The sequence below is a fragment of the Pyxicephalus adspersus genome, chromosome 4 (assembly GCF_032062135.1).
Source record: "Pyxicephalus adspersus chromosome 4, UCB_Pads_2.0, whole genome shotgun sequence".
NCBI classification, from domain to species: domain Eukaryota; kingdom Metazoa; phylum Chordata; class Amphibia; order Anura; family Pyxicephalidae; genus Pyxicephalus; species Pyxicephalus adspersus.
In genome coordinates, this window is record NC_092861.1 from 135,414,038 (window position 1) to 135,437,724 (window position 23,687).

At 39.1% G+C, this 23,687-nt stretch overlaps 1 protein-coding gene across 1 annotated transcript in view; it reads right to left on the reverse strand.

The window, feature by feature from the left end:
* Nucleotides 1-9,648, reverse strand: part of STON1 (stonin 1) — a 55,746-nt gene extending 46,098 nt beyond the window's left edge. The window contains exon 1 of the mRNA XM_072409731.1: nucleotides 9,395-9,648. The gene's annotated coding sequence lies outside the window, so the exon portion shown is untranslated. The remainder of the gene's footprint in view (nucleotides 1-9,394) is intronic.
* Nucleotides 9,649-23,687: the final 14,039 nt, after the last annotated feature.

Below are 23,687 nucleotides of genomic sequence, written 5' to 3' on the forward strand. Positions count from 1 at the left end.
GAGGGGAGCATGTAAACTTCATGTAAATAGTGTCCTGGCTGAGATTTGAACGTAGGATCTAGTGTTGCAAAGGCCAGAGTGCTAACCATGGAGCCACTGTGGGGGGGGGGGAGCCACGGAGCCACTGCCCATCTTGGGGGGTATGTGCTGCCCTGATTGGAGGGCACAGCTTCTTGTTCCAGTTCCCTTATATGGACAATCGTGTCAAAATACAAATGCTGCAACTGCAGATAACTTTATTGTCTATTCCAATCTTTATTAACTATTTAAACCCATGAGGAAGCCTTGAAATCATTGTTGGGTCTTGAAGAACCCCACAAAAACAATAGTTTAATGGAAAAAATACACCTTACATTGGTGGTCAATGGAAAGAATGCCACTCATACCGATAAAAAAAACATTGGTATTAGTCTGCTGACCAAATGGTAAGTCATCAACCAAAGCTCAAGGAACCCCTAGAAACCTCCGGAGAAACCCTATGGTACCACAGAACCCTGGTTTAGAATGGATGCTCTGGTAACTTACTCAAACACACGGCTCTCACTATTTGTAATGTGATGGCGAGATGAAGACAACATCACTGCAATCTGAAGTTTACTAATATAGATAGGTTTTAATATAGATATCAAACAAAAAAAAGACATGATGTATGTACACTTTTAATGCAACTTTCACCACATATTGCAAGGACTAAAAACAACTAAAATCTGACCTAAAGCCACTTTGCATGTCAAGTACACACTTACTAAAACCAAATGGATAACTTGCTTTGAGAAGGTGTATACTTGACACATTCATAGGTCAGATTTTTGCTGAATAAAAGTGAGTTAAACAGTAAGTGCACATGAATGATTTCTTCTTTTGTTTGATGGAAGATTAGCATTTGCTAGCTTACAGCTTGATGAAGTAGCTCCCTATGGTGTGAGCTTCACAAATATCATGTAAAGGCTTATATACAACTGGATCATTGTGCAATCATCCAACATTATTCACTACATGTGTAATTTACTCAACAGCCCTGTCACCTGGTTAGCAATCATTTACTATTCTCAGTGATTTTTCACTGGATATTTTACTAGAGGGACTCACTCTTTAAAGGCCTGTTTGCGCAATCTATTTTTTTTAATGTACCGCACGTGTGTTGTGCTGCAGTGCCATATATTTTGCAAAGCTGCCCAATGCATTTGCACACCAATGCACAGTTACAGGCCAAAACACATGGAGTACACTACTGTGCTGCAAAAAATGCAACCTGCACAAAATAATTCATGCACTTAATTCCTGTATTGCATTGTGAATAGGCTGCCTAAAGCAATGTGAGGGTTATAATGTCTGGCTGCCTTGGCATTTAGCACTGACACATTGGGCCTGATGTATTAAAGCTCTCCAAGCATGGAGAGGATACACTTTCATCAATGAAGCTGGGTGATCCAGCAATCCTGAAACGGATCCGGTCCAGGATTTAAAACATTTGCTAACAAATAGCAAATGGAAATCCATTCCAGGTTTGCTGGATCACCCAGCTTGATGATTACTGATGAAAGTGTATTCTCTCCAGCCTCAGAGAGCTTTATTAATCAGGCCCAATGACTTGGGACAAGAGCTAGCAATGAAGTGAGCACCTGGTCAGATTAATAACAGCAGCATACAGATTTTTCTTTAGGTTCTATTCAGACATCTCACCTTCCTTCCTGCAACAAAAGCCACTGACTATGCCATCATGTTTCTAGGATTGAGCCCTGTGACAAAGGAAAATGCGTTAGCAGTCTCGATACATTGTGATTTGTTTACAAATAAACACTTTTTGGCTGCTTTTTCATGGATTGCACAGCGCGTGTTTATTTACAGAGCTGCCAGCATGGACAGATCTAGAGCAATATAATAAATTTGCTTTGGAGTATTTGCTGATGCCATAGACTTCAGATTGGCTGCAGAACCAGCCGAAACTGACCGGCTGTACAGCAGCTTTTAGCACATAAGTTTATCAGCAATACGCTGTACCAAATTACTAAGGTGTCTTTGTAAATCATTTCCCCCTTTTCCTGTCCAACATTAAACACACCCAGACACAAAGTTTGCAAATCATTGCATGCTCTATTTCAAAGTTCTATCATCTTCAGTAAAAGAAAACTAACTTTGGGGGCTTCCTTTAATTCCAACAGAAATTAATTGAGGAAGATGAATTAATAAGTAAATAAAATTGTTTGTGTTATCAGGAGCAACCAATAAGAGCCTTACTTTTGGATTCTAATAGACTTCAGAAAGATGACAAGTGAAATCTGTTTGCTAGCGGGCTAAACAAGAGTCTGTTGTGTCCCACAGCCAGTATAAATCATCTCAATTGTTTCCAGCTGTTGTCTGATTCACACCCAGCATCCCAGATGACTTCCCAGCTACAACCTGCTCCAGTATGGGTCTTTGTTCTGCGAGGACAGGGGAGCCGAGGAATTCTGACAACATATGGCTCTCATGTATAACTATAAAAGTGTCTGCATTGCTCACAGCAACCAATCACTTCCCTCTGTTTACTTTGCAAATAAACCTCTCGGAGAGGAAGGGCTTCTGGGTATATACTGTATTATATGCCAGGCCCATGGAGAGAACACCTAACCATACTGTGTTATTACCAGCAAAGTGAAATCATTCTGATGTCTTTAATTTCAATGTGAAAAGAATCTGTTTTAACTCGTCTACTACTGGAGCAATTTTTGCCAGAACATTTTGAGCCTAAAGAACACTAAAACATTAAATATGAAATAATAATTTATTGAAATCAGAGACCATGTACAATAAAAGAGTGATATTTGCAATTCTGTTCATTATTCTCAAAAATAAAATACACTCAAATTCATATTACTGCTCACAAACACAATAAAATCCCCATTTTTTGTAAAATATATAATAATAAATAAATAGATAATATATAATATATAAAACAAGGTTGCATCAAATAAATAGATAAACATGTCAAACCTCCAAATTGTGTGCACTCATGAAATGGAAACTACAGTAGTAGTTAGAGTTCTTATAAATAATAAACAAGATTTATATAGCACCAACATATTACACAGCACTCTACATTAAATAGGGGTTTCAAATGACAGACAGATACAGACCCTGCCCCAAAGAGCTTACATTCTAGGAGTTGTCCACAAATGCTAATCCTAGGGGTTTTTTTAGAAAGCGGTGAATCTGATATTCACTGAACCACACCGTGGTGGAAAATCCATTGTTGCCATTCAAACACATGGACCTGGAAGGTTATCTACCAGGGAATGTTTCAGTGAATGCCAGATTTGCTGCTTTAAAAATGGACCTCCTAGAGTTATTGCCTGCACTCTGATATATGCAGTGAAGTCTAATGCATGTGGCACAAAACAGTGGTCATACCTGACAAAAATGACTGATCAGGAATGACCTCTATTCACTGTTATAGAGGAGAGCACAGCTGGGTGCCGCTCACTTGTCCTGCACCTCTTCTCTATATAGATCAGAGTAGCACTGTGTGTACAGCACTCATTCATTTATCTGTCCCCAGACACAATCAGGAAAGATCACTTCCAGCGACAATCCTCGGACATCTGTTAGATATCACTTTGGGGCTTTACAAACCCCTGTAAAGTACATTGAGTACACTTACACTAAGGCTACATACACATGTGCAATAATTGTCGTTGGAAACGAACGATTGACGACTGATCAGCCGATGATCTTTAACAAAAAAATTGCACAGCGACTGGCCAGTGACGCCTATGAACGAGGAAAGCTGCTGGAAACGAACGACCGTCCCGGTGGATCTGTTCGGGCGACGATCATTCGCAATCTATTGTGTCGTTCAGTAATTGTGGATTGTTCTGCAGTACGCTTTCTGCGGTACACGTCACAACCTGCATCGTTCAAACAATCGTATCTAGTGTGTGTACATTATTGGTGGATTGTATTTGAATGATCGTATCGTTTCAGCATGTACAGAATCGCGCACTATACGATCGTTTAGAATAATCGTGAATAATCGTTGATCAGTTGTACACGTGTGTACGTAGCCTGAGAAAGGGAGAGGCAGGACTGGAAGCCAATGTTCTAGTAAGGACTGAACTAAGAGACGGAGAGAACCTAATTGTTTAGCAAATAAATAAGTTTACTCTATGACTATGTGATACAGTTTTGTACAGAAATGTGCGCCCTCGTGTGCATTGTGTTGTGGCAACCCATTTATTAGAACAGGATGCTCAATGCAGAACATTGCACATGAACATAGTGCATGACATTGTATTGTTAACAATTAACAACACATTAACAATTAATGGCAACCCAACACATGTGTTAACACAATGCTCTAGTGTGAACGGAGCCTGAAATAGACTTGTTAATGAGCACTGATATTGCAATTAATTTAACATTTCAGAAGAAAGCCAACTAAGAGAAATAAGAATAGAGTTGCTGGAACTGCAGACAGCTGGGTCCCTGGTACAATGCCCTGTTATAAGCAGAGCTTGTTGAGAGACCTCATAAAGGAGCGGAGGCATCCTGACAAGCACACAGCAATAATCGTAGCAATGACTATCAACACATCCTTATGAAGGAAATGAGTTCCTTTTATAAAAATGCATCATCTGTCCCACTGGCAATCCCCAGACAGAAGCAATACTGTGTGAGATTGACAGTGTAGACCATAATGCTGCTATTTTGTCATTCAAATGACGTTTGTGATAGATGATGGCTTCTACAAAGCGTTTTAGATGAAGATGTATCATTTAGAAGTAAATATCACAAGTAGAATGTGTTACTGTATCTTTGTGCATGATTTGTAATAATGTTTATGATCAAATGGTACAAAAACAAAGATAAAATAAATGACTTAAAGAGGAATGCTAAATACATAGATAAAACATAACCCAAAGGATTTCCATTGATGTCCATCCAGTCCAGCTGTGTATGGAAGGGCAGGACTAGATTTTCTATGCTAGTTTAGTTTAGTACGGTTCCTTTGAGACTTGTGGTTGCAAACCGCTGCTGTTAGGTGCTTCCAGCCTCCCCCTACAATACTCTGCTGTTGTTGTGTCAACCTCAACTGAACTCAACTTTTGTATCATGCATGAAGTTGCAGTTCATTGGGGTTCTATGTTTTTAGGAAGTTGCTGGATCTTTCTCAGTCCTCCAGCATCAACTACTTTCTAGAGCTTTTTAACCACTGTGAGCAGCAGTTGAAGGCGGTTGCATTGAAGTCAATAGAAGTTGTTGGCCTTTTAACGGGAAGCCAAAAGCAGCATGTTGTGTTCATCAATTTCAGATGCAATTCACCGCAACCACCTGCACAAAGTGCTCCTGTTGGTCAACCACAGGTCGGAAATAAGCCTGTAACTTATGTGGATACTTGGTGTATCCAAGGGCCATGACCTGAGAATCATTATGCAGATAAGTCTAGGAGATAAAAATGTTGGCAGCAAAAGTAATACATTTTTATTTTTACTTACTTTTTTTTGTTTTAGTTAGTGGCTGTTTTTCTGATATGGATTGTTTTCATTTAGTTTTTTTCTGCAGGCTAGAACTTACAGGAAAACATAAAGATGCTGAGTACATTCTTATCTACCTCCCACTCAGGATCTCTATGGCCTAATCTACCTCCCACTGTGTACTGCCCCTTCTCGGTGAATTGATAAATCTACCCCCTACCTGCTACTGTACATCCACAATGTGCTATACATCCCAGGAATATCCAGCAAATTAGTCTCCATCCATCTGTTTGCACAGTTACTGTATCTACCACCCACCAGCTACTTTACATCCCAGTATAGTATGGAGGACAGCCGGCCATCCACTGGTGTGGCACTAGAAAGTAGGGATTAGGTTTGGAATGGAAAGAGGTTTGAGTTTCCTGCTACCATTGGGTTCATGTCAGCTTCTAACACAGAAATACTTTGTAACCTTAATCCTTTAAAATTTAGACTTCAGCGGACGCAGAAGGGCCAATAAGTCAGAATCCTTCATAGAAAAAAGAGGGTTCCCAGCAGCTTTATTGATCATGTGTAATGATGTTCAAATTTAAAATCCTAATTCAATCAAAAACTCATCTAAACATTCATAATTGCAATCAATTTTGGGCATTATGTCATTGGAAAATTGATTAGCTGGGGAGTAAGCATTTTTAAGTGCCAAGAAACGATGCCAGCCTTACTGTAGATAAGAATCACGACCTAGAAACTGTTATAAAACAGTGACTTGCATGGTGACTTGGTGGATATAGCTAAACTCTTCATGTCGGGCCTTGAGCATATTTTAATCATGGCAATCAAAACTCAATACTGGAGACACAAGACAGTGACAATATGGCCAAATATTGACACAGAGAGTCCTCATCTAATTAAAGTTAGAGCTTTTTAAATTTAAGGGGTTAAGGGGAATTTTTGAAGGGTGGCAAAGTGGAGGGGTCAAAGGAGAAGGTGATTTGTCTTCCTACAGACTTCAGTAGGATTTGCTGCTAAGTTTCACAATTTGGAACACTCAGCAAATAGAACCCAGGCAATTGGTTAGGATACACAGTGATTTACCAAATGTAAACCTTTCCTAAAATGCGGGGTTTCTATTGTTGCCATCCTTCTGAACATGCTAATTACTCAACTGTTAGGCTGACCTGCTGGCTTCAATACTTTATGAGTCAGTAATCTTCCAGGAAGAATGAAGAGATGTCTGTGCACAAGTAGCTATGATAAAGCTTTACTCCACCTGTGTCTATCTGCCACATATTGGCACTATGGGTCTGATTTATTAAAGATCTCCAAGGCTGGAGAAGATACACTTCCATCAGTGAAGCTGGGTGATCCAGCAAACCTAGAATAGATCTGGTCCAGGATTCAAAACATTTGCTAGTAATTAGCAAATTACTTTGAAAAAATCTATTCCAGGTTTGCTGGATCACCCAGCTTCAAGAGGAACTAAACTGAAAACGGCAAAAAAAAAATACACTTACCTTAAAATCCCGCAGTGCAGTCCAACCGCTCCGAGGTGTCTTGCATCAGGTCCCGTGTCGTCCCGACATTCGTCCTGGAGCCGGTGCTCCGGGTGCCGCCATCTTCTGCTCTTCTTCCTTGTTTTTCATCCTACGTCACCCAACCCAGATGCGAGATTGTGACATAGGATGAAAAAAAAAGTTACTGATCTCACTGTGCATGTGTGAGATCGGCAAATTTTTCTGTTTCAGCAAAAAGGCTCCTTATGCCCATGACCGGGCATGTGCAGAAAGAGCACCCAAGGAGCACCCCAGAGAAACTAGTCAGGCATCCCGGGAGGCTTTGCGCTCCCATTCATTCTCGATCGCCTAGGCAATTTATTTTAAAAAAAAGGTGTTGCAAAAAAAAAAAAAAAAAACAACAGATTTTTTACTTTACATAAAAGGGTTACCTACCCTTTTATGTAAAATGAAATTTATGAGTTTAGGTACGCTTTCACTGATGGAAGTGTATCCTCTCCAGCCTTGGAGAGCTTTAATAAATCAGACTCTATGGCCCTGATATATTAAAGCTCTCCAAGGCTGGAGAGAATACACTTCACCAGTAAAGCTGGGTAATCCAGCAAACCTAGAATGCTAGCAAATGGCAAATTATTTTTAAAAATCCATTCCATGTTTTCTGGATCACACAGCTTCACTTTTGAAAGTGTATTCTCTCCAGCCTTGGAGAGCTTTCATAAATCAGAGCCTATATGTGCAATATGGTAGTTGACATTTTGCACAGTAAATTGTGAACCCGCAAGTGGGTGATCACTTTTAAATTTAAACATTGCAATAGATACAAACAAATGTGTATAGTAGTGTGCAGAGGGTTAAACAGAACTGTAGCTCCATGCTAAAAACTGTAAACAGCCAGGAATTTTATTGCAGAAGGGACAGGCAACGTCTCTTCTGCAATAAAACATATTTACCTGCCTGTTCACAGTCTTTTTTTCTAAAAACACACTGAGCTGTGCATGCAGGGAGTTACATTATGCCGGCCTTGTCAATCAAATTGGCCAATGTGGACTGGAGATGGCAGCACCCATGCCAGAACAAGGAGAGGTGAGTGTAAATAAAAATTCTGATCCTGCAGGAAATGTATTTTATTGCAGAAGGGACATTCCCTGTCCCCCGTTTAATAAAAGATTTGCCTGCTTGCAATGTTTAATTCTAAAGGTTTAGTTTTGCTTTAAATCAGAGTATTCAGTTAAATCTTTTAATAAGGACACTTGATTCGTTAACAAATACACAATAGGACAAAGATGACAAAAAATGGGTTTTTAACCAATTTCTATCCAAATTTAATACTTTTTTTGATACATTTCCAGGTTGCTGATAAGGTCATTGGCTGATAAGGATTTAAGATAATGAGGCAAGACGAAATTTAAAATAGAGGTAGCAGTAAAATGCAAAGTCTGATTAAACTGCCCAGACCCCATCCCCATTTACAAATCACCCACTGCTAGCTTACCCCTGTCACACTGCTGGGTGTGACATCCCGGGGGAATCCAAAATCTTGTGCAATGACAATCCAGTCCATTGCAAGAAAGTTTGGCTGGTCTCTGTTCAACAAGATCTAACTGAAAGGCTTGTGATGAAATCCTAGCCATGGCTCCATGGGTAAAACCCAAGGATGGGGTATTAATAAACCCTAACAGGTACATAACACCTAATAGTAGGTGATGAGTAACTTGGTAGGGGGCCCAGACAGTGTAACAATTTTAATTTGAATGCAAGTTTGACAGCAAAAGTCAAAATTTGCATATGTTCAGGTCCTATATATCTATCTATGATTCCACAGATTGTTTTAACATCTGGTTTCACTAAAGTAACCCCTGCATTTGGAACTTAGCATATGTAATAACAGGATACGGATAGATTTTTTAGCTACAGGTTCTGACATATGGTGTTAATTCATCGTCCTGCAACAACCTTGGGCTAATTACAACCAAAATTTTTAACATTCGTTAAACAAATAAAAATTTAAGGAAGCTCCGGGAAGCCTGGAGCTTGCTGGGAATGCTGAGACTTGTAGTTCTACAACAGCTCAGGTGACTTAGGCTAGGCACGCAAGACCTGTTAGAAAAAAAGCAGCTGTTGTGAGCAATGGGCTGGGTAGACACCCTGGAAGAGATGATAGTTGCAATAAGTTTTTGAGGATTTGAGAATAGCCAACTGTACCCTTTTCCATGGAATGAAGCTTTTACTTTGCAATTCTACTTCTACCCATCAACTGAACAGCAAGCACCAGTAGTCCACCAGCCATTCAGTGATGGGACAGCTGTTTTGTTCCCTCTTTGTCATGTTTGGTGATATAGCAGGTCAGCCATAACTATGCCTAGTAAACTTTTCCTGCAGTTGCTGGAAAACTTTAGCTGCACTAACAGAAGCGCTGCATCAACTCACTTGGTATATGATGAGGATTCAGGCCGGAATGTTGTGATCAGGATCCTTTTAGCCCGGTAGAGGGTCTCCTTTCCATCCGCAGAGACTGAATGCTGTGGTCTTATGTGGAGGGAGGCTGGAACTTGACAGAGGAAGTTCAGCTCTACATAAACAAGACAGAAGGAAAGAGGGGAAGGGAGAGAGAGAGTGGAAAAAAAAACTTTCAGGCTGAGCTGGTGAACTCTGTGCAGGAAACAGAGACTTTCCAAGATTCGTCTGATGTCAGCCGTGATGTGAGTGAAGCTGGCCCAGGCTGTAATATAAGCTGCTCCTCTAGGTTGGCCGCCCGCCAGCTCATCATCATCAACATGGCTTCTCCCAAACACAACTGCATTGTCACTTCTTGCTGTAACTCCAACAACCAGTTACAAAGATTTTAGATTTTTTGATACATTGTTATTTATATTTTTACCGCAATTTCTGTAGCAATTACATTATACACAGAGTACAATAGGACAACGAAAAGGGACATATCTATGCACGACAGCGGGGCTCTAAAGCAAAACAATTAAAGCTGAACTCCAGCCTTACTTTAGTTTTGCACAGTTGTACTGTCTCGTCAGACAGTGCCACAGGCCACCAAACTTTCAGACCTCACGGACCACTAAATTCATAATTTTAAATCCCACAAACCATTAATAGGAATTTTTTTAAAAAGATAAATACATTTGTAAAATAATGATCTTCCTAATGATGCTGACAAGGACTGTGGAGGTTCTGATTCATTGATCAGCTCACGGTTAAGTGAAGTATTACTATTGTTACTATTATCATTAGTTGCATTATCCTTGGTATTACTAAAGTAGTACAAAATATTTGTTTGCGTTTCTTACTCGTTATTAGTTTATTTCATTCCAATCTAAGACCAAAAAAAGAAATGATAGTTATCAAAGTCAAACTATTTGATGCCAATAAATATACCAGTTAAAGAAAATACAAAGTTAAGGTGTTAATGTCATACTTATCTAAAAGAGCATCTGAGAAATAAACAAATAAAATAAAACAATTGGATGAGAATCGGTATTGGCAGAGCAGAGTGACAGTTGTAATGGTGGAAACAATACTGAAGCGTACGGCTCGGCAATGGTTGCCTCATACAACTTAATACTACACTGACGTCACGCTGCGCTTCCCTTGTTTCTCTGTCTCTAATACAGTTTGTGAATTTAGTGCAATAAAAAAGATGAAAATTGTCATTCAGAATATTATCTATCTATCCGTCCGTTTTTATATTGATCTATATTTTTAAAACTGATTGTTGATTTGTTATGTGTTGCAAAGGTACAAGACACATACTCTTTATGAAATTGTAAAATATGGATTTTATTCTCTGACACGCAGCTTTGAGATTTGTTGACACAGCTGGAAGGGCCACACAATGTTTGCTACATAAAATGAATTACTAATGGAGTCATTAATATTGTTATAGCAGATTTTAGATGTATTTTTCCTTATTTTGTATTACTGGAGGACTAATGTGTGACTCCAGGGTGACTGCATGCAAATATCACTGATGGATGAACAGTCAGTGACTCAGAAAAAAATAAATATGGGTTAGCAATAAGTAACATGAGCACCAAGTGCAATAAATGGACAGGACCAGCCTGAGTATGTAGATGATGTAATGGCGGTGATCATAGCAGAGAATGGGTATGTTGGATGCTCTTGTAGTTTAGCAAGGGTTCCTCATTTAGTGTTATGTGTACCCAGAGGATACTCCTACCAGACTCTGAAAGAGCTTTAAACAGGGAGTACTTCTAACACTCCTACAAGGCTCAAGGGTAGGGTACTTTCAATTAATGGCTCAAGTACAAGGCTCAAGTACAAGGGTACTTTCAATGAATGCAGGGGGTGCTTGCAATAATATAAGGGAAGAAGAATGAGCAAATTGGCCAAAATCCATGCACATACTTATGAGCATGGTGCACTTGTACACGCATATTAATACATGGGTGCATATGATCCAATCTGTGGTTTCTATAATCTGACATGAACCATCTGCTAGGTAGTGGGAAGCCCCTTCAAGCCTTTACCAGCTCTCTAGCACAGATGCCACAGATGCCTCCGGAACAAATGCAAGTACTCATGCCCCTCCTGTGCCCATGTACCACCTGTCAGGTTCAGCTAGGTTAGAGATGCAACCAGGCATTCAGAAGAACCATCTCAGGTATCCACCATATATGTGACCATATGATAAATATGCTCAGATGGGAGTGCCAACAAATGAAGGGGTACATCTCCCAAGCTCAGAGGAACCTTAATCGTTTTAATACCTACTTCTACCAGGTTCAGGGTCTCATTCTGCTCATTTCAGTAAATTCAGTTAATAACAAGGGCATAAAAACAGTAACTAGCCAGTTCCTGGTATATTCATCTTCATTTTTGGCCGCATTTGCCAATATCTTTTGCAATATCTCATTTGATTTCTGGCATAGCTGCAGTGGCCATATGCAAATTAAAATGTTATTGTGAACGTTTGAAGTACTGCAAAAATATTTGGTTCATATGCAACAAGAATAGATTAAAATAATCTAGAGCAAAAAGTCTCCATTATAAATCATGGACAAAATCAAATATATACCTGTAGAAAATTGCTGAGATTGTGGATAAGAGACGCAAATAAATTTTAAACATGGGGGACGGTAAGGTTCCTAACCTAACAACTAACATGCAAGTTCCGAGCACTTTCTGTATGTTATTACCTATCTCTAAAATCTCTAAAATCGACAAAAATGAAAACTCTGTGAAATGACATTCCCATTTTTATGAATCTGTTACTAGTACAATGGTTGGATACCATTCAGCCCCTTCCAACCTAGGGCACTCTTTATGCACATGGCAGGCTTCTGCATTAAAATTAAGGAGCAGTCACCCCCCAGAACCTCTCTAACTTTTAAAAAAGGAAATCATTATTTGTGGAAGTGTCATGCCAGAGCTTTGGCTTTTTAGCAAAAAGTTGGTTATTGTAGCTTTTGAAAGATGCTCCTATTTTAATAACATTCAGAGTTTCTTAAAATAAACTAAAACAATCCTAAAGTATTTGATATCCAAAGCTCAAGCATTAGTAAAAGACTTTTAAGTCCAGCTGAAGACACAAGAATATGATAGACTGACGGTATATACAAACAATATCCAAGTTCATAGTCTTAACTTTTCCATTACAGCAGAAAGTCTCCATATGACTGTGCAGTTCCATGGCACCAAAGTTGGGCTCAATGCTTTATGTAATGTAGCAGAGCTAAAAAATACCTCTCTCACTTCTCTGCAGTACATGTTTATATGAAGACATTTGTACCTAAATCGTACATATTGCAATTGGCTCTGGCGGAACAACGCAGTTTTATGTAAAAGCACACACAGGCATTTCCCTGCAAAACTAGTCACTGGGTATGACATGCAGGGTAAAATACATGAATAGATAAAACAATGTGGGACTTTTATGGAAATATACTAAAGTTACCAGATGTCCAAAAGAATAATAGACACACATACACACTTTTGTAATGAAAATGTAGTAGGTTTGTGGAGCTGAGTTTGGAGAGAAGGCAGCAGGCAGACAGTTGGGGCCTGGTGACATTGACTTCCAATGTCACTGTATCATTATTATTATTATTATTTTATATATTATTAAACAGAATTTATATAGCTCCAACATATTATGCAGCACTGTACATTTAATAGGGGTTGCAAATGACAGAGGAGGTGTGGACCCTGCCTGTAGGTGAGGACCCAACTTCCAGCTGCCAAGGAAAGATTATGGGCATAAGACCACCAGTAGCCACTGCTAATACCAACAAGTTGAAGAAGTCCTGGGCTGATGTAATCCCATGAAAGTTAAAGGGTTGGGCACACCAAATGGTACAAATTCCAGGCCACTTGGAGGCAGTGGAAGAGACATCCAATCCCAATGTACATATATCATTAAAAAAATGGGAAGCTTCAGATCCGATTGTATAGACTGGATTAAGAAATTTGTATGGTTTGGGTATTTTCTTGCAACCTGGTTGCCACCTGTCCATTTACTAACCAAAGTCAAGTATCTGGTACTAGTTAGTCACATTTAGCTGGACTTGTTCTGTTGATGATGTCTCACAGCCTTCCAAGTTGCTTCTTGATTTCTATCAGTGTAGGAAATACCCCAGCATTGGTAGAATTGATGCAGCAGCTTGGAAGGCCACAAAACAACTTCAACAAAACAAGAACAAATCTAGCTGGATAAATATAAGCCTTCACATACAAAAAAGTAATGTATTCTTCTTAGTATGTCTGTGTTCTATCTTTACAGGCAGATAATATAAATGCCATGCAAAGTAAAGTTCTTTTTGCTGCCTATGAGCACCTCTGTGACCTCCAGTTCTATAGTTTGCATTCTTTGCTGAATCTTATTTTTCTTCTGTCCACTCCCTGCTCTGGCTCTGTATGCTCTCTGCACCATCATTCAGTTCCCTTCCGCTATATCTGCAGACCCCCTGCTGCACTGCAGGGCTGTGTGAGAACTACATCGGATTTCACCTCCCAAGCAGATTTCATTGATCTTTTAGGGCCCTTTTAAGTTAGTATTTATTGGTGACTTGTGCCTTTGCTTAGGAAAAATATTGTAAAAACCAGTTGAAGAGTAATTGGCAAAGACAAGCTACATAAGTCCTTTTAAAGGCAAAGTATAGGTATTTTGTTTAGTTAATACATATTTTGAGTTATTATTTTATGATATATTTTTCTTTAACCGGCTGCTTAGACATCGTTCACACATGAAATGCATAGAGTTGTATAGCATAACTATTGTGTAGCATTGCAAAGAAGCAAGCAAAGCCTGCATATGTAATTAGAAAATCCCTGTGTCATGTATATAATAAACATCTATGCAAAGAAAGCATTTTCTAGAAATACATTGCTAGGTTTACATCCTATGATTTAAATCTAAAAAACATACATCTTGTTTTTTGCCTGTTCATGTTATGCATGTGGTAACAAACACTAACGTACTTTGGGGTACATTTGCATTAAGGCAATCCATTCATTTTGACTGGTGTGGCATGGTACAATAAATGACAATCACTTTCAACACATTTAAATCAAAGTGCAGCAAAATTAGAGGATTACTAACAAGTGGCTAAATTGCTCATTAGCAAGAAATAAAACCTATCTGTGTAGTTTAGACATAGGATCTCCTGAGCAAGATTTCCCTGGAGATTATTTTTAAATGTTGACCCTGCTTTATAGATTCCAACATTCGTTTTTGCCAATGTACCCATATTGTGTGGATTAAAATAATAGGTATTTATAATGGTATTATTATTGTTATTATTATTATTATTATTAAGCTGTATTTTTCATAGCACCGACATATTATGCTGCGCTGTACATTAAATAGGGTTTGCAAATGACAGACAGATAAAAACAATGGCACAGGAGGTGGAGGGGACCCTGCCCAGAAGGGAACACAATCATAAAGGAGGGGGATGTAGCACACAATAGAAGGGACATTATAGTATACCTATTATTGTATGCAAACTTACCACTCTGAATACCATCTATTGAATCCTTTTGAGCCCCGTATCTCCTATCCCTAAAATGACTTTTTAGGTGCCAAACTGCCCCGCCCCCCCCCCCCCCCCCACTGCTCTGAAACATGTTGGTTTATTATTTTGGACTTTTAAGTGTTAGGCACCAGTGAACTTCTAGATCTTGGTGTTGAACATTTCTTCTATATCCTTAGAATACCAGTTTGTTTCAATTACCCAGATACCTTACAAGGGTGGGCAGCAGCAAAGAGAGGATTTGGTCACCTTTATGCATGAAGGTTGAAAAGTTCATCCCTAAATAACAACCATGGCGGCTCTAGTGCCTAGCGCACTCTAACCTCTGTGTCTAAATTCGTAAGCCTTATCTTGTGAAATATTGCAGAGGGTGAATAGGATATCAGGGAATTTCCTGGTTTTGTGATATTTTTAAAGTCATTTCAAGAACTGATGTTTTTCATGCACTGTAGAATAGTGGGAGCATAAGTCAGATTTTTTAAATCTTGTTTTGTACCAGTGTGTATGCTATAATAGGATCGGGGCCAGATTTCCCACAAGCCCACCTAGGTCATGGTATAAGCTGTCATGGCCACTAGGGGCAGCATTTCCTACAGGACTTATTCCGCTTCTGTTCACTATAATAATGGCTGTCTTCACCATATCCACCTTTATACCAATCTGTGAAACCCTGTTCACGGTAAATTGCCTTGAATACCCATAGCATGCATCAAGGGGCAGACATCACATGAAAGCAGAAAGTCTGCCACTCCCAAGTGAGCAGAAACATAAAAGTGATGGTGGAAAGATCGAATCATCAGTGCGGGAGGGCAGTGGTCATTTTTTCTGGAGCCCTGGATATTGAAAAAGGGGGAAAAAGAGGAGTGTCTGGCTATCTACCCTCAACATAAAAATGTGCAGGGGAATTTTTTGGGGAATTTTTCTTTTGAACTGCAAAAAGACATCAAATTACCACTGCAGGGCTAAGCTGACTCTGACAGGTAATACATTTTGAGAGCCAGGAATAAACATTCTAAGGGAGGTTCCTGCCCAGATCTCATTGTCATCATTACATCTTATGCCTTCAAGAGGAACTAATGTTCTGCATGATAATCTGCAAGCAGGCACGTCTTTATTGCAGAAAGTAAACTTACCTGCCTGTGATTGTCTTTAAAGATGATGCCGGGATATCCTGGGTATCCCAACATTCCCTGGGGTTGCCAGGAATGAATGAGCATAGGAGCTACTTCATCCCAGCCTGGCCAATGAAGAAGGATGAGGATTAAATATCCTGGAAGTGGAAAAAAAGAAGATGGTGGCACCCACAAAAGAAATGGAACAGGTGAGTAAACTAAAAAAAAAAACTATGATGGGACATGTATTTTTTTTTTTTATTGCAGAAAGGCCATTACATCACAAATTTTGGTATATTTTATAGCGATTTGAAAAATGTATTTGTACCCTCCCCTTATCTTGTTAAGCCCTGACTATGCCCTATAGAGCAACTGGATGGCAGAAGTCAGATTGGTGAAAGATTAGTTCAGATTGGAAGCTTAGGGATCCAGATCCTGCCTGATTCCTTATTAAATAGGCCTGACACTGCAGAGAAAGATCACTGCCCCAACAATCTGTCACTGTCTAGAACTTAAAGCCATTATATCTTTATCTGAAATGTCCTCTCACTGGAAAGAATCAGAGCTACGTAAATGAATAGAAGATGATGGAGGTCGCTGCTGATACGAGGACAAAGATATTAAGTGTTCCGCTTTTCCTCTCTCAGCACAAATCATATTACCTACTCTCAATCAAGCACATTACTTCCCTGACCTATGTAAAGGAAATAACAAGCGATAGCTTAGTGACAATACATGAATCATAATCATTCAGTTTGTCAGCCAACCCAACATCCATCATAACTATGTCACAGCTAGAAAGTCTCCTGAGCTTTGTCAAGGAGAGTCACAATTTTTAGTGATCAGTCAGTAAGATATGTAATATATTCTATATTCATTTTGGTAAATATGAACTGTGTGTATTGGCCATAGCCACCAATCTCGTCAAACAGCATGGTGGCTTGGTGGATGGCACCATTGTCTGGTATTGCCAGGGTCCTGTTTCCAGTAGTTCTATTCACACCTATATTTTATAGTAACCTAAGTGTATGTGTGGGTTTTATCTAAGTGGTTTACTTCCATTCGCCTCTCCAGAAACCCATGGGTACATTATTTGGCTTTTTCTCAAACTTGGTCCTTGTATGTGTATGACTGCAAATGGCAGTGGCTGGCAATGGGGAGAATAACTACATGTAATCTAGATCTATGGAAGATGTTGCTGCTGTAAAAAGAAAATAAATGAAACTTTCACATCCCATCTGTTGGTTTGTATTTTAGGAAAATCCCTGAGCAAGGTAGTTAGTGAGGAAAAGGTGCATATTGCTTCTGATAACATGAGCTAATTATTACAAATGATGGCACAGTTGGGGCTGCTTTTGTGTGAGAAAGAAGCAGCCTGTACATAAGTCTTTCAAACTCTCAAAAACTGTGTGAAAGCCTGAGCCCAGGGCTCTATGGAGATGTAGAGCGTGTCAGCACCTTTTGGTAAGTACAAACCATTGTGGTTGGGGGTATAGACATTTCCTTTGTTTTATGTATAGCCACACAAGTTAAGATTAATGTTTTTTTTCAATTGTGTTATGCTAGAAATACTATTCATGTTTCTGATACTAAATGCACAATAAAGTTGTTTGAAGCCTGACTTTTTTCGTAGACTCTTGCTACCTGTATGTCTACCCCTAGAAAAAACAAAGTTGATCTCATTACAATTGGTAGAAAATATTGGTGTTACAAAATGTGCTAAAAAAAGGACATGAACTCAAAGTTTCTTTCAGGATGGAGGATATGATGAAGGCATTACTACACTACTGCTCAAAAAGAGGGTATCAGAGGTTAGGAACAAGATCAGAGAGGGCTAACGTTTGCCCAGAGTAGAAGATTCACTGCAGTAGGCAATGCTACAAAGCTTTACATTTGGGTTAGCAAACGTTTGGAAAAATCCAGTCTTGATCATGATGTGGAGGCCAACTTGGACACTTTTGAAAGGACTGCATAATGGTAAGACTGGGTAAAGGGGCACTGGACTGATCTCATGCTTCCTTCTATATCTGGTGATTCCAAAAAGGTTTATTGTGACCCGGACTCCTTGCCATATCAAAATATTGCAAAGGTAAAAGTTTACAAAATATGCCCAGCAGTCCACACCCAGCATACCTATCATATGTGATATGAAATTAACAAGCCTTGGTGTTCACAGATATCTTTCATCTCAGCAAAAATATTCCCTGGATATAACTGAATTAGTAGTGAGTATAATTGGACCTAATGCTAGTACACCATCTATAGCAATCTGGACTTGGCCCCAAAACTTTGCGCTCAAGGTTCAAGGGTCATGTAGCTAGAATTTTGGCTCCTTGACACATTTTCCCTAATAAGTAAATGTAATTACCTTTTTCAGTACTATTATTTTTATTATTATGCTTCTATATGCAGTGACATTATAGGAATGGGGATTCCTGCCTCACTGATGAAAGCGTATTCTCTCCAGCCTTGGAGAAATTTAATAAATCAGGGCTATATTAAAGGGAGGACAGTTTTGTGTGGGAGATAATATCTTACAAATACAAAACTGTTGGTGTCTGGATTTTCCAAAAAAAATATATGAATAGCTCCTTTAAGCATTTTTTTCCTCTAACTCCTACTGATGTTTTTCGAAATCTTGCTTTAGGTGCAGAAGGCTGATAGGCACAAATACTGGGCAACAAATCTTCTAATGAATGTGGATCCAGATTTAATCACCTAGACCTAATAAAATACTTTTTTTTTACCATGAAATATTGCTTTTTTTCCTCCTGATAAAAATTGTTTTTAGGACACTACTTAATAGTCTCATTATTATGCAGCTGTGTCCAATACTATTACACATATGTTGTAACAGCACATTTGTTCCGAATGCATTACTAACTTTTCATCCAACTATTTCTGGTAGCTATTTTTGGTGCTGGCAAATTAACTGAAGGGAGTCATTCCAGGTTTTTAGGAAACAGTCACATGTGGGAATTGTCTAGCTGAATGCACATTCCAAGCTGTCTCTTCCAGGCTTACAGCAAGACAGAACAAAAAGCTCAACGTAACGGAGCACTGTGACATATGCTAACATCCTAACTCTTAAGCTCCATACAAATGCTCAATTATACTTGTTGGAAACAAGCTTTAGTTACCTCTTCCAGCAATAGTCATTTAAATATCTTACGTGGGGGACAGCTGTACTCATGGAAGCTTCCAATATGATTGTCTTGGGTGATGAAAATCCTGTGTTTGTACAAAGCTAAAGTATGGTCTGGTTGTTTTTCACTCCTTCAGCCTAGAAATGTAAAGGATTGGAAATGTGGATGGATAAAGTGACAATGCATGCCATCAGTCCAATGCTGATGGTTGTTGATAGTCTTGGTAAGGGATGTCTATAAGTTCATTATTAGTCAGGGGGTACTAGGATGCTCCTGCAGGCAAAAACAAGCAATGGGGAGTAGCTGGCAGGACTTTAATGATTGTTACTGGTCTTGTCAAGGAGTCTTTGGATGTCCAAATGGTGATGGAAGTTCACTTTACAGACAATGATAAGAGAACAAAACATAAAACAGCAGCTTCTCCTTTCCCTGCTGCAGTTTTAGCTGGCATTTCATGGCACATTTTACATGAATATTCTTTAAAAATTAAAGTCTGTGGTCAGTTGGTAGAAGCTTGGAGTGGACATGGAAGAATGAGCATGCATTCCATTTGAGCTCCCACTACTTCCCTCACTTCAAAACCAAGCTACTGTAGACTTATTTACCATGCCTATTATTATTATTATCCAGTATTTATATAGTGTTGACATACTACACAGGGCTTTACAAAGTCCATAGTCATGTCAATAACTATCCCTCAAAGAGATTCACAATCTAATGTCACTACCGTAGTTATATGTCATTATCACAGTCTAAGGTCAATTTTTGGGGGGGAAGCCAAATACCTAACTGCATGATTTTTGGAATGTGGGAAAAAACTGGCGAGAATATGCAAACTCCCTGCAGATAGTGTCCTGACTGAGATTTGAACCTGGGACCCCGCGCTGCAAAGGGCAGAGTGCTTACCACTGAGCAACCATGCTACCAAGCTTAGACAACAAAAGAACAGTACACATTGTGTGCCAAGAAGAGTACAAGAAATTTGGAGGTATATGTTCCTTATGGACCTCTTAACATCCGTTGTAGGCTTGGACAATATGGAGTCGGCTTCAGCAACCTCAGGCTGTAGTCTACCTTGTTCTCCATCTTTGCCTGGGCAGGACTTGCAGGATAGAGAATGGCAATTATCTCTTGCACAGTGTACTGGCCTGGGGCTGAATTATTGAGCAGTTTTTTAGGATTTTTGGGACCACCCTGCTAGATATTCCAGTCAAGTGAGCCATGTGAAGCCAAATTATGACAGCAAAGTGTGAGTGAATCTCCTCGAATCTGGCTTTATTGGACTTGTGATGCAACACCATCTACATCTCTAGCTCTATGGGCCTTCAGGCATGATCTTATATCTAACTAAACTGCAGGCTTTGAAACAGGTTCTATTCACCAGCACATGCATAATGCCTCATTCCTATCCCCCAATCTCTTCTTTTTCATTTCTGGCTTGTGTTTTGTATATCCCTTTTTTTTCCAGCTGTTATCTACTGAAATGTTTTATATAACATTTGGAGAAGGGCAGGCTATCTGGAATTTAATAGGGAGCTGATGACCTTTGAGCAGACCCAAAACTCCAAAAATGTAGCTGTCCATCTCGGTTGTGTTTGACTGTTGGTGGTGGGGGGACAAGATGAAGTGGCCTCGTCCCATACCCTATGCCTTTCAAGATCCGCCGCCTCTCCCTTTCAAGCTTTTTTTTTTTTTATGTTTTATTCAGATGGACTACGGCTAATATTTTTCTTCACTACTAAATTAGACCCAGCTTCTTGGACCCCCATGTTAAACAGGAGAGACTGTGTATTTTTCCTCCTGTCTACCTGCTCCCGTGTGTTCCCATTTGCCAAAGGTAGACGGGGAGGTCTGTATTCTAGGGGTTACTTGTTAGATTTGGAAATTTTGTGAGTCTGTGGTTGTTCTAGGAAAGATATTCTCTATATTTGTTTTAGGACCAGTGTCACCCATCATAACTGTAATAATCTGGAAGTTCTAATGCTAATGGAATTTGTCCCTGTTTTTCCCTGTATCTCTTCAGATTATGTTGCTTGCACTAATGGTTTCTGTCACAAATTTACTTCATATTCATAAATTAAGAATGTTAATAAAAAGTGTATTACCTATAGCAACTAAATTTACTTCCAATTCTGTCTACTAAAAATTACCTGGCTGTTAAGGGCTACATAATTCTTGAGTTCACTCCCCTGTATACCTCCAATCCCATCCTTCTGGATCACCTATGGGAGTGAATATAAGAATTTCAAAATATTTATCTCAAAGCTGCACCTTTTTCCTTTATGTAATGCCAAACAAATCCATCTTTACAGTATTTAGCAGAGCACTGCCGGCAAGGAACAAAACTCATTAATATGTTAAGTGAAATTATATTTACTTAAGCTTGTATTTTGCTCTTGCATGCACTGTTTAGAAGGAAAAATAATGGAAGTTAAGCTTTGGGCTAGGACCAGAAAAAAAAAGGCAGCTGCTAAATAAGTTGATGTATTGTGAATGTATTTTAATGGATTTGTGAATTTGTCCAACTGCTTCACACCTTGTGCAGGCCATGGGTGACACCACCCCAGTCATTCTTGTGATATACACTGTATGCCTATTTTTTGTACAGCTCTACATAATATGTTGGTGCTATATAAATCCTGTTTATTACTATTATTATTAATAATATTAATATTACTAATAATATGGGTGGCAAGGCAACTCATTCTCTTGTACTTTTGCCTTGCAACCTCAGAGCCCCAGGTTCTTTGAAAGGACACTATTTGGTTTATTCCAAAATCACAAAACTATACTGGTAGGCCAAATAGTTTCCCCCCAAATTGTCCCAAGGCTATGCTAATGACATTTGATTGTGAGCTTTGATTGTGAGACAATTAATGATATGACTATGGACTTTGTGCTATACCAATATGTCAACGCTATTTAAAAATATATTATTATTCTCCTTTGCTCCTTTCCCCAACGGCTACATACTATAATGGCCAATCACACACTACCCATTGAGAACTATCCTACCTCACCATTGAAAATTCCAGTATCTACCATGAAAGAAATGCTATTGTCTATAAAGCAATCCCTACAACAAGACATGACTTCCAGGTTTAACCAACTAAACCAATCTGTTCACACGCATGCTACCAGGATTCAACACATTGACGATAAATGGGAGAATATTCAGCAGCTTATAATGACTTGTAAGATGCTAACACTGACCAAGCCAAAGAAATGCAATGTCTTAAGAATAAGCTTGCAGATCTTCATGACCATGAAGGAAGAACATAAAATTTTGTGGCATGCCAGGATCTGTACATGGGATGGAGCTCCCTGAATATCTGTGCTCTTTTTTTGTAAACTCTTTTACCCTTGGGCTCAGAATCTGATCTACTGATTGATCGGGCACATAGGATCCCTAAACCAGCATTCCTTCCTGACTCCGCACCTAGGGATGTAAAAGCGAGGCTTCACTATGCACACATCAAAGATAAAATCATGGCAGTGTCCAAAAACCCTCCCTCTTTACCTCAGCAATACAAGGACATTCAGCTATACTCTGTATTTTTACCTTTTTTTTTTTTTAATTGGTAACAAGATCTCTTAAAGTTAAAAAAAAGAGTTATGAAAATGGCATTTGAAAAAAGGCCGCTATGAGCAGGAAAGATGTTCCTACAGAATTACAGAATGTCCCCACTAGAATTAATTAGGAGAAAGTATTGATAAATCAGGGTTATGTGATGTGATTCTGTGTTTCAAGCTGCAACCTGCATTTCAATCAGATTAAGTGGCAAAACATTCCCGCATGCATTAATTTTCCAATTCTGCACATTTCAAAGACTTGTTTTTCCATCCCTCCCGCTTAACAAACAATGCCGGTTGGAGAATGATCTCCCTTTAAATGAACTGCACACCAATTATATTCATGATTCATGAGTAGGAACCAGCAGCAGATAAGATTTCTTAATGGAAACCTTTGCAGCCTTCTGTTGCAGTAATACAGAACGGTGTGGTATACTGTCTTCTTATGCCACCTTCTGGAACCTGTTCATTTAAATGGACAAGGATGTCGAAGATAAAGTAGCAGAGATATTAAAAAAAAAAAAAAAAAAAAGAATATATAATAAAGTTGGGCTGTGTTGTCACTGTAACCAGATATGTTAATTTTCACACAATCACTGAGATGACATTTGGCTTATGATTGGTTGCCTTAGGAATCACACGTGTTCCTTATTGATGTACCAAGTCTAAAATTCTACCTAATAGTTATTAGGTAACACAGCACCTGACATATGTCAGGAACATACTTGAGCAACCTTCCAGAAGCCCAAAAATATACACCAAGCCATCAGTAAAGGGGGGGCTATATATTGGGATCTGCAAGGTCACACTGTACAAGAACTCGTTTCGTAATGCTGATTATCAGGATTCATTACAAGCCTTCCACATACACTCAGGAAGTGCGGCT